The sequence below is a fragment of the Schistocerca serialis genome, chromosome 2 (genome assembly GCF_023864345.2).
Source record: "Schistocerca serialis cubense isolate TAMUIC-IGC-003099 chromosome 2, iqSchSeri2.2, whole genome shotgun sequence".
Taxonomy (NCBI): domain Eukaryota; kingdom Metazoa; phylum Arthropoda; class Insecta; order Orthoptera; family Acrididae; genus Schistocerca; species Schistocerca serialis.
The window spans coordinates 414,080,515-414,092,599 of record NC_064639.1 but is presented as its reverse complement, the minus strand read 5'-3'; the positions used below and the strand labels follow the sequence as shown (position 1 = coordinate 414,092,599).

General features: G+C 45.0%; 1 protein-coding gene and 1 pseudogene across 2 annotated transcripts in view; both read right to left on the bottom strand.

Moving 5' to 3' along the window:
• The window catches only part of LOC126457257 (zinc finger protein 395), a 528,326-nt gene that overhangs the window by 155,550 nt on the left and 360,691 nt on the right, over positions 1 to 12,085 (bottom strand). The gene's annotated exons all lie outside the window — the stretch shown is intronic.
• LOC126458830 (5S ribosomal RNA) lies at positions 8,221 to 8,338 on the bottom strand (annotated as a pseudogene).

Here is a 12,085-nt window from a genome sequence, read left to right as displayed (position 1 = left end):
TGTTGCAACTGCAAGTCACTTACTGTGTCCTTACACACTGTAGCACTTCACAATAGAATTTCGCAGAACATCGTATTTAATATACTGTTACGTTTTCTAATCACTTTGGAAAAGTTAATTAAAAATACAGTGATATTGTTTCACGTTGTTTTGGCGACTCAGTTTATCTGATAGTTTTTCCGTAGTTAGACCATTTGCATTTTTCAGGACTCTAACACGTATACATACCGGGTGTTCAAAAAGTCAGTACAAATTTGAAAACCGAATAAATCCCGGATTAATGTAGATAGAGAGGTACAAATTGACACACATGCTTGGAATAACATGGGGTTTTATTAGAACCAAAAAAATACAAAAGTTCAAAAAATGTCCGACAGATGGCGCTTCATCTGATCAGAATAGCAATAATTAGCATAACAAAGTAAGACAAAGCAAAGATGATGTTCTTTACAGGAAATGCTGAATATGTCCACCACCATTCCTCAACAATAGCTGTAGTCGAGGAATAATGTTAAGAACAGCACTGTAAAGCATGTCCGGAGTTGTGGAGAGGCATTGGCTTCGGACGTTGTCTTTCAGCATCCCTAGAGATGTCGGTCGATCACGATACATAGAAAGATAGATCCCTTATCATTTAGCTACAAAATAACAGGTCAGCAGCTGGAAGCAGTTAATTCCACAAATTATCTGGGAGTACGCATTAGGAGTGATTTAAAATGGAATGATGATATATAGTTGATCGTCGGTAAAGCAGATGCCAGACTGAGATTCATTGGAAGAATCCTAAGGGAATGCAATCCGAAAACAAAGGAAGTAGGTTACAGTACGCTTGTTCGCCCACTGCTTGTGTACTTCTCAGCAGTGTGGGATCCGTGCCAGATGGGGTTGACAGAAGAGATAGAGAAGATCCAACGGAGAGCAGCGCGCTTCGTTACAGGATCATTTAGTAATCGCGAAAGCGTTACGGAGATGATAGATGAACTACAGTGGAAGCCTCTGCAGGAGAGACGCTCAGTAGCTCGGTACGGGCTTTTGTTGAAGTTTCGAGAACATACCTTTACCGAGGAGTCAAGCAGTATATTGCTCCTTCCTACGTATATCTCGCGAAGAGACCATGAGGATAAAATCAGAGAGATTAGAGCCCACACAGAGGCATACCGACAATCCTTCTTTCCACGAACAATACGAGACTGGAATGGAAGGGAGAACCGATAGAGGTACTCAAGGTACCCTCCGCGGAGTATGGATGTAGATGTAGACACACTTGCGTCTTCAGGTAACCCCAAAGCCAATAATCGCACGGACTGAGGTCTGGGGACCTGGGAGGCCAAGCATGATGAAAGTGGCGGCTGAGCACACGATCATCACCAAACGACGCGCGCAAGAGATCTTTCACGCGTCTAGCAATACTTTTTTTTTTTTCTTCTAAGAAAACCTCATATCATTTCAAGCATGTGTGTCAATTTTTACCTCTCTGTCTACATTATTCCGTGGTTTATTAAGTTTTCAGATTTATACTGACTTTTTGATCACCCGGTATATAGAACAGCAGTTCGCTTTACTCCAGTTTCAGTTCTCAAGATAAAACACAGGTTACTCCATTTTCATGCTTTTAACTCTTTTGACGTTGCAACCTTTCTATCGAACAGAGTCGTCTGCGAACAGCTTCATGGAGCAACTCTTCTCGCCCAGTGAATAAGAATTCGCAACTGCCGCTTCGGCGAAAACGGCAGCGCGCCGCCGTGGCCTCCTTTGGGACTGCCCGCGAGCAGGACGCGGTGCGCTGTGGGCGGGGCTCTCCCGGGCGGCCTCCAAGGACGCCGACAGGCCGGACAGCTTCGCTTCCGCAACAGCGCGCCGGCCCGCCAGCGCCGCCGCCGGCTGCGCGGCGGCCCGCCGAACTAGGCGCCGCCTTCCGCTTGCGTCCTCAGGCCGGTGCCGGCGCAGGTCCCCCCCCCTTTCCTGTCAGGTCGCCGCCCGGAAAGGATTGCGTGACCGGACCGTCGCTTCCGTCGCTGTGTACACGGTTTGTCTTTCAGCATTACCGGGGATGACAGAAGGCCGTGTGCCGCACTTGTCGGGAAGCGCCGAGCAAATTTTTAACGGCTTCCAGCTCCGCACAGCGTGGGAATGCAGAAGCGCATAGCGGTGTTCCGTCACAGACTCTCTTCCTTTATTTCTTTCCGCACTGAAGTCCCTTCGCATTAATGCCTGCTTTGGTAATCGAGGTTATCCATTGCTTTAAAAATTATATCACATTATTAAGGAATCTCATTAGGTTCACTTTTCGGCCACGAAAGTGGTGTTCGACTTCTTCTTCGTTACCAAAAATTTTGTCTAACAAGTAAGCCTATCAATTTTAAATCTCTTTCCTAGCGTTAATCCCTTCATACCGAGTCCTTTCTTTTCTCGATTTGCAAATTAATTTTATTTTAACTTTGTGAGCGGATGCCATTCATGTCTCCATAGGCGTCAGCTAACATGTGGAAGAGAAGACGTGTACATTATTTGCCTGTGAATTGTCTAAACTTTCTTGCACGTGTTGTTAACTTATTTAAGCTTTTTGCGTATAGTATTTTCAGAGTGGAGATTGGGGATCAGCACAGCATTTGCGTAAGGAAGCATGGCAAATCGCCTACAAACCACATTCAAGTCAGTCGGTATACCAAACCAACGACCGCGCGGATTAGATTCGGATCGGGCTCACTTCACTGTCTTTTCAGCTAGCGCACTATGCGTTTGTTTTACAATCAGTTCAACCCTCTCCCTTTTAAATAATCCAAGGAAAATCACAAAAATTGTAGAACAACTCGGATTCCACTTGTGCATGAAAAAAATTACCTCTTATCACTGCGCTTAGCTATCAATTAATCACGTAAAACTTTCTCGAGCACACTCTTAGGAGGTTGCACGATCTCCTCGACTTCCCACCTTTGTTTGTTAAGTTCTTTGTTCTCTTTATCGTCTGTCCTCACCTAATTATCTGTCCCAACTTTATCTTAGGTCACCAGATTCTACTTTTCAACTTATCTCTTATTCTACAACAATATGGACTTATCTTCACAAACACACTGTCTCACTGATACAATAATCTTTGTTCAACAAGAGATCTCTAGATGCAGTTTCGTCACCAACCATCTTACAGTCTGGTAACGTACATCTACATTTACATGTATACTCTGCAGGCCACCCAACGGTGTGTGGCGGAGGGCACTTTACGTGCCACTGTCATTACCTCCCTTTTCTGTTCCAGTCGCGTATGGTTCGCGGGATGAACGACTGCTGGAAAGCCTCCGTGCGCGCTCGAATCTCTCTAATTTTATATTCGTGATCTCCTCGGGAGGTATAAGTAGGGGGAAGCAATATATTCGATACCTCATCCAGAAACGCACCCTCTCGAAACCTGGACAGCAAGCTACACCGCGATGCAGAGCGCCTCTCTTGCAGACTCTGCCTCTTGAGTTTGCTAAACATCTCCGTAACGCTATCACGCTTACCAAATAACCCTAAACGTACTAATGACGATGGAATTAAGCTGTAAAGCATCACATCAAATTACAAACGTTACCCACAGAGTAATGTATAGCTTGGTAAGTGAATGTCAGACTAATGCAGCCGTTCGCCGTTCTATTCTCAGACAATTATCCCTTCATTCATGTTCAACACGGGAAAAAATGTATCGCGGTTGGAAGTCCGCGCTAAACTGTAGGCCCTATTACAACTGGTTACAATAGCCACTCCGAAGACAAGTGCATACACCTCCAATACAACTGCCCTTATTAAAAGCAATTTTTGTTTTACGGACTGGTTTGTTTTTACATAGGGAGCGAACCTTCAGTGTGCAGTAGTGTTTGCTGTAATGCATGCATTGGATGCAACCGTGACGCATGCTTGTATAGCTGTCTTGAGAAGTACAGTACATTGCTCATGGAATGCAAGTGTCTGGAGTCCAACCCCCATTCCAGCATACAGCTTTACACTACGAGAAAGTGCCATGAAAGCCCAACAACTGTTTGAATTTAGCATGCCGCCATTACTATCTATGCTGTCAGTTGTCTGGCGACAAAAGTATTGTACTGCAATACGTTGCGTTTCTGGTATTGTCACCCACGCAACGGAAAATGCGATAGCCTATTCGTTTACGCCAAACGCGTTCCGCTGATTAATATCAGTCTATTGTTATTTTGTGTAATACACGTATTTTCTAGTATGTTAACCCAGAAATAGTTCAAATGGCCTGCTAATTTGCGAAAAAGTTTGAATCTATAGTTACGATGTTTCTCATCATGTTTTTATTGCCACGGCAAATGCATGAATCACACATAAACTTCAGTAAAGATTCAACTTTCTTGAAAATAATGAGACCATGCGAAGTGGATTTTAACTTACACGTATCACAATTTTCAGCTGCGTAAGTGAGAACACCAGAAACGCTACGAATTATTATGACGCAGCTAAGGGCAAACAAGACAAATGGAAATGAGCGTATGCCGTTGTGGGCCGGGAGTCCCCCGAATAGGACTGCCGCCGAGGGCAAGTACTTTACTTTCGATGCCACATTGGGCGACTTGCGCGTCGGAGATGGGGTGAAATGATGACAACACAACACCCAGTCCCTGAGCGGAGAAAATCTCCTGCCCCAACCGGGAATCGAAGCCGGGCCCCTTGGCGTGGCATTCCGCCGCGCTGACCACTCAGCTAACGCTATTCAGTGACGGCATTAACATTTCGCCGTCTCAGCGACATTTCTCTGTAGAATTTACTTTGTCACTTCGGCCTGCCCTTCACTACAATCAAAGTTACGTATCATTTCCATTAACAGCAGCTCAGAAAGCTACATAACGCTAGTGTTAGACTAACAACACAACAGAAGAGTGAAGACGGCCTAGACGATTACATTTCTCTGTTAAGGGTAACTAGTTATGAGCCCGCGGCTGCCTGCTGACAGGACAGTAAACCGCAGCACTCGCTATCGACACGTGTCGGGACGCCGACTTCTGCCAGGGAAAGTCGCGGCGCGCTTTCTACGGCCGCGTTCGGCGGTCGGCTCGCTTCCCAAATCCAGGCGTTTATCCTGCAGCCCCACTCCTCGAAGCCAGTCGCGTATGGAAATTATATCACCGACACCGCGTAGCCAGTTCATGTTACCGGCAATCACGGATTGGAAAAAGAACCAAGTTTGGGTTTAATATCCCGTCGACGAACAGATCATTAGGGACATGGCGCAAGCTTCGACTGGGAGAGTAAATCGGACATGTCCTTTCACAGATAATTATCCTGGAATTTTTATTACTAGACTTAGCCACCGAAAACTTAAATCTGACTTGATAGAGGCTTGAACCGCAACCTCCAGAATGCGAGTTAGCGCCTTACCACAAACCCACATCTCTGGGTATGGAGGACGCTTCGAACTGAGATGAGACACTGCCTTGATAGCTGGTCCTTCCTTCGGTCTTGATTCGCAAGTTCGTCGCGGAACAAATGAGTATTAATTCATGTTCTGCAGACGAAAGATGTAAGCGCAATGTAGCAAGGAAGATGTGTACCTTGTCTTTATCATGAACTTAACAAAAGTGAGTGTCTGGGGGAATATAGAAGTTTTTTTCCTATGGAATACCCCTAACCACGCTCCCTTGTATGTTTCGCAAAACATCGCTCGTTCTGCGATACTGTTATGGAATCAATTATGCGTTCTCTTTTGTCCACCATTCATCTCACTTATGTCTCTAACCTTATTGTTCTAAACCTTCTTTCTGTTATCAGCTATCCAGTATAAACAAATCAAGCAAGTTTCAAACTTTGTCAGTTATTCCCTTTTAGTGAGAGGGACCAGTTTCTTACTAACAGCTCGTTGCTGCTTAAATTATAAATCTTACGAGAGATGAGTCTGATTTGCAACCAACAGTGTTTTTTAACTCTTCGTTTGCAATTAACAGTTAATACGATATTCTGTTACCAGTAGAATGAAACATGTAAGCTTTTACAAGTAAGTGGAAATTGGTAACCTTAGCTGATTCTACGATCTCAAATTGTGTCGCATTTCTTGCCACATTTGTCTGGACTACTGCTAATAATGTAAGCTGTGATAAGCAGTATGCTTAACCCTACTTGTACATTAATAATATTTCCTATACATATTTTCCATGCGATGCTACAGTAAAAATCGATTCCAACAAACGTTGTAGGGACAAATATATCTGCAACGTAGCAAAAATGCAGTAAAGATGGAGATCTTCCGGCTCTTTGTCCGTTTCTCGCTGCTTAAAGTCCAATTCAATGCAGCCCGTTGGCTGCTTGAACAGATACTTTATTTAGCTTCTCCCCGGAACCTGCAAATGCCGACTGAGCGCAGTCTTCCGTTGTACGCGCGATTTTTTGCTGTTCAGTGCCATAGCCACGGCACGGAATACACTGATTAATTTTTTGGTTTAGGTGGAGCGAGGGAGACTCAAGCCAGCCAATTTTCCACGTGTCACGGTTGCTGGTAAGCCCGAGAGGATGCTATTGAAACCAATCTTGTCTCCAGGTTTCATCAGATGTAAAAGACGAGTGATCTTTTCTTGGGCAGTCTTCCAGGTAGTTTACGAAATTTCAGTCTCACATAGCGCTTTCTTGTATTCCCTGGTGCATGGCGGAGCAGATGGAGAGTAGTTCTTGAGAATGTTGAAGTACAGACTGGGAAGTTGGTTTCTGCCGTTTGATGTGAGAAGGACGGATATTGCTCAGTATGGATAAACGGTGGACATGACTTGGACAGAGCATGTAGGGGATTATTCTTCACCGTCGGGAAAGAAATGTAACTTCCTCGAGGGATGTTTTCAGTAGTATGTGCTACTGAGTGGTTGTAGTGTTACTGGTTCGTCTGTCAGGGTCATCGGCGATCAGGAGGCCTAGGCCTGTCTGTGCGTCCTCTGTTTTGACTCTGCAGGCAGTAAGTGTGCCGAGTTTAGAGGTGGATAGCGTATGCAAACATCCGTTCTAAGGAATAACCATGATCCGATGACAAGTACGTGTCCCTGTTGAACAACTTCAACCATTTGAAAGCGAACGCATTGTGGGCCTGCGAGAAGCTGGATGGAAGTATCGACGGATTGCTGAAGATGTTGGGCACATATGAACCGGTTGTGTGTCACAGCTTTCAGCTGTGGTCTGTAGAACATTCTCAGACTTACGGATCAGTTTTTATGTCAGCGTAGTGCAGATGGCACGTCAAGATCATCCACGCAACATGTGGCACCTGTTTGTGTCACTGAGGGCATTGGGAACCATATGGTTGCTGCAGGACTAAGATCTCGTGTGCCTCTGGCTAGGCTAACACTGACACGACGACACTGCCAAGCTTGGCTACTCTGGCGTCGTGAAATAGTCGACTGGAGGGTGCAACGGCGCTCTGCTATCTTCAGTAAGACAGTAGGCTCTGTCTGTTTGCGAGTTATGGACATACACGTGTACGGCGTTGACCTGGTGAGTGACGTATTCCGGAATACATTCGCCCACGACATGAAAGTCTCACCACAGGATTCATGGAAGGGGGGGGGGGGGGAGGGGGCGGCATCAGGCACAAATGGCGCCCAGATATGGTGTTTCTGCAGGATAAAGTAACCAGCGGCCACTACACTGCACTACAGCCGTTTTTTTCGGCAGGAATTAGGCGTGTTGCTTCAGCAGGACTCTGCATGATCACATACGGCTGCTGCGACTCGACGTGGTCTTCGCGCCGTGAAACTATCCCGACCAGAATGTCATCAGATATCTCACCAACTGAACATGGTGAAGTGGGAACTCGAGTCATTCTCCAGAGCTTTAAGAACCATTGCCAAACTGCAACAATAGGTGTAAGATGGCTGGAACAAACTATCGTAGCATGCCATCCGGCTCCTTCACGATAGTTTGCATGCAAGAATACACGGCCGAGTTGCCGCTACAGGTGGAGGGGGTTACACTGTGTACTGATACGACTCTCTGGGCACCTTTTACCGTGACATGTGCTTTTAATTTGGTTTGAATTTGTTATCATATACTGTGAAAAGTAACAGCTTATTACGCATACGATTTCGAAGCTAATTTGGGTTTTAAGATTAACTGTTATGTAATTAGGTAGGACCCATTTAAGTAACTTCGCCTACTGAGTACTATAACGTAATTTTCAACAACTTCGTCTCAAAGTACTCTCTAACATTAAGTCTGACCATTGGTGGCAACGTATGTTGTCAATTCGTTTGCCAACAGCGCTCGGCAGACCGGATGGTCACCCATACAAGTGCTAGCCCAGTCCGAAAGCGCTTAACTTCGGTGATCTGACGGGAACCGGTGTTACCACTGCAGCAAGGCCGTTGGCTATTAGCTAACATAACAACGTCTAATTACCTCTTAATTACTATAATTTATATAACGAGAACAGATTAACATTGTAAATAAAGTGTTTATTTCGGCTGCTATATTGTATATTAAAATCTTGTTCGCACTAAACAATAAAGTACTCTTTTAGACACAGGGAACATTGTAGGAATACTTGAGATAATATAGTTTCAGTGTAATTAACAAAAATGGAATCAGCATTGTTTATTCGTATCGTTTCACTTATTTTTCCAGAAAAACAAGGCATGTGTAAATCGTCCTTGTATCACATTCCAGGCATTTCAGTTGTAAGCTTCAGATGATAACGTTTTTTTATAATGATCAACAACTTTTGCAATTGTAATTAGCAAATTTACTATGCGCAACAATGCATCAGTTGCTAGCAAGAGTATATAAGACCCGCAAGAAAGCGTATGGGAGGCCCATTATGATGTAAGGTCTTGAACAGCACTCCGTGACGTCATAAATTGTACAACTAAGACAATAACTGACTTTTCACGTCTTTTGACAACCATGATGTTCTTTGGCTCGTTTTCACTAAGGAAACTTACGGGAAACGTCAACTGCAGTGAAGCAACGAAATGAAGATAAGTTCTGGTCAACGTTTATTATTATTTGGAACAAACCGAGTTACACTCAACAAATTTCAAGATCAGTTATTTCAACTACTATTGACAAAATTAATATTTTCGTAAAGACGTTTACTTTGAATTATTTCCTGTTGGCAACGTTTATGTCCAGCAAGGCGGTTTCAGTAACTCCTACACTGATGAACATCTCACATCTCTGTCAATAAAATGACCTGTTCTTCGAATGTTTTGCGTTTTCTTTATCCGACAGTGTCATTTTACGGTGCAGTTGGATACCAACAGCAATTAGATTCCGTCACACTGCCCTCCTTCCAAATTCCTTAGGGTTATCTCTAATGGAGTGTAGCCATGTATGGAAATGAAACATGGACGATAAATGGTTTGGACAAGAAGAGAATAGAAGCTTTCGAAATGTGGTGCTACAGAAGAATGCTGAAGATTAGATGGGTACATCACATAACTAATGAGGAGGTGTTGAATAGGATTGGGGAGAAGAGAAGTTTGTGGCACAACTTGACTAGAAGAAGGGACCGGTTGGTAGGACATGTTCTGAGGCATCAAGGCTCACCAATTTAGTACTGGAGGGCAGCGTGGAGGGTAAAAATCGTAGAGGGAGACCAAGAGATGAATACACTAAGCAGATTCAGAAGGATGTAGGCTGCAGTAAGTACTGGGAGATGAAGAAGCTTGCACAGGATAGGGTAGCATGACGAGCTGCATCAAACCAACCTCAGGACTGAAGACCACAACAACAACAACATCTCTAATGTGGTGAAGCATGCAACGTCTAGGGCAATGTTAGAGACACTGGGATTGCGTGTTAGGTACGGTGGTACACAGGAAGAAACTGCACGCTCGGCAAGGTTGCGCGGCTGTGGCGGAGCGTGCGGCCTGCGGCCACGTGGACACGTGGAGCCGGCGAGGGGCGGGTGTCGCCCGCGGGCGGAGCCTGCCTGCCCTGGCCCTGCGCTGCGCTGCAGTATGTATTCAGGAGGCGGCGGGTCATTATTTTCTCATTGCTGCGGCATTCAGGTAGGCGCGCCGCGTGTAACGAGCAGGCCGGGCTCCTTACCGCGAGATACGCACGAGGAGCGGCCGCCAAAATATGGGGGAATAAAGTCTATCGTGGGGGAGCACCGGGAGGAAGCGAAGCGCGGAGGCAAGTGTGTAAGTAACAAGAGGAGAGCGCACTGCAGGAACACCGGGAAAGAAGAAGAAAGCAGGAAAATTATGCTACGTTAATGATCTACCGGAGGCGTGGGCGGGTGGGGCAAGAAAGACCTTATCTAATAGATAAACCTGAAGTGTTAGATACAAAGAACCAATCCTTGCTTCAGTGGCCGGCTGGAATGTCTAGTTTAGCAGTTGCCGCTGTTCCTCGTAGAAGGGCAGAACAGGTCCCAGCACGCCCGATAAAATGTTTTCAAATCTTACTGCTCTTAAGTACCTTATCCGCATCGCCGTCTTTGCAGTTGCAAATAAGACACTGCAGTAAGCACAGCGTTTTACACGGTGTAAATGAACTGACTCCCTCGCCAACTAAGACATGACACACTGTTTCGTCCGAAGTCGCTATCAGCACGCAGAGATACGCGTACCCAACGATAGGGCCTACGTAGCAAGGCGAACTTCTTAGCCGGGGGGGGGGGGGGGGGCGTTCAGTGGAAAGCATAAACACCAGTGCTCAGTGCATCGAGTTTTGTAGACAGCTTGGAAAAAGGAGTGTCTGCATACTTTCTGAACAGTTTACACTACAGGTGTTGCGCGGAGAGAAGAGGTTTGCCTGCACGGTCACTCGTCCGGTAATTTACGCTTTAAGCCGTTGCTTCCAAGTAGCTAGGGGGCAGGGCCGAACCGCATGCCATATCAGCGACACTTCAAGGGCTGAGCTTAAGCAGTTTTTTTTCTATTTATTGGCTTTCACAGCGAGCCCATTTAGCCATCTTAAAAGTGTAATGTCAGTTATGACGATACGGACAATGCAACACCCAGTCCCCAAGCGGAGAAAATGTCCGACCCAACCGGGAATCAAACTCGGGCCCCTTCGCACAGTAATCCGCCATGCTCACAGCGCAGTTTCTGAGGCGCAGTTTTCAAATATACTATCAGCTTTGTTCTGAAATACTTTGCCATTTGCACCTCAAATCACACAACTGAGAAACACGATGCATACATAAACACCCTCAAATATTTTCGCAGGCAGACATTACGAATATATATCTCACATCACTGTGTGTGTGTGTGTGTGGTGTTAGTCTTTTAATTTTTTTTCAGCTGTCTAGTGGCGTGATATGTAGAATTAATGTAATCGTCACACTGAGAACATGTGCTGAGAAAATATTTTAGTTAGACATCACCTTGTGGTGGCGCTACAACAGGGGCCGGAACGTGATGTATGCCGGGGCTGGTTTCAGTTGTGGCTGTTCTTTCGCGTCGCCACTTCGCAATTCCATTCTAGTGTTACTGCTTCTCTGCTGACAACACAATCCTCTTCGCCTCCTTTTATACTGGCATATCCACTTCTTGTGACATCTAGTGGTCATTTCGGCACTACACATGCGTGCCAACTGAACACAGTTGTCTAGACATTTTTGCTATCGTCGAATTAGTGCAACATTCGTTATCAAGCGTCGAAACTACTTGTTTGTGTATTTAGTAACGTCTACATAATTATAATGAGTGAGTTATATTTAATCATAAACTGTTTCTTAGACTTTAGTTGACTAACAAGGGGAGGCCGCCAATTGTGAAATTCAGATTCGATTCATACTGTGCATAATAAAAGCTCATGGTCAGAGGTGTAATGTGGCAAAGCACCAAGATGCACTTCTCAGCCGCTGTCGAGAAAATCGACAGTTAAAAGAAACCGTTGCGGTGAAATACGCTCTACGATTAACAATTTTCTGCAGCGTCGTGGCGCAGCGGTAGGCGCTCGGGTTCGTGATACGAAGGTCACCGGATCGAATTTCGCGCCATGCAACTTTTTTTTAATTTGTTTTTTGTAATTCAAATGTACACACACACACATAATATATATATATATATATATATATATATATATATATATATATATATATATATAAAATCCATCGTCCACCACCAATTGTCTTCTCCGATTTTTGCCGATATGATACGAT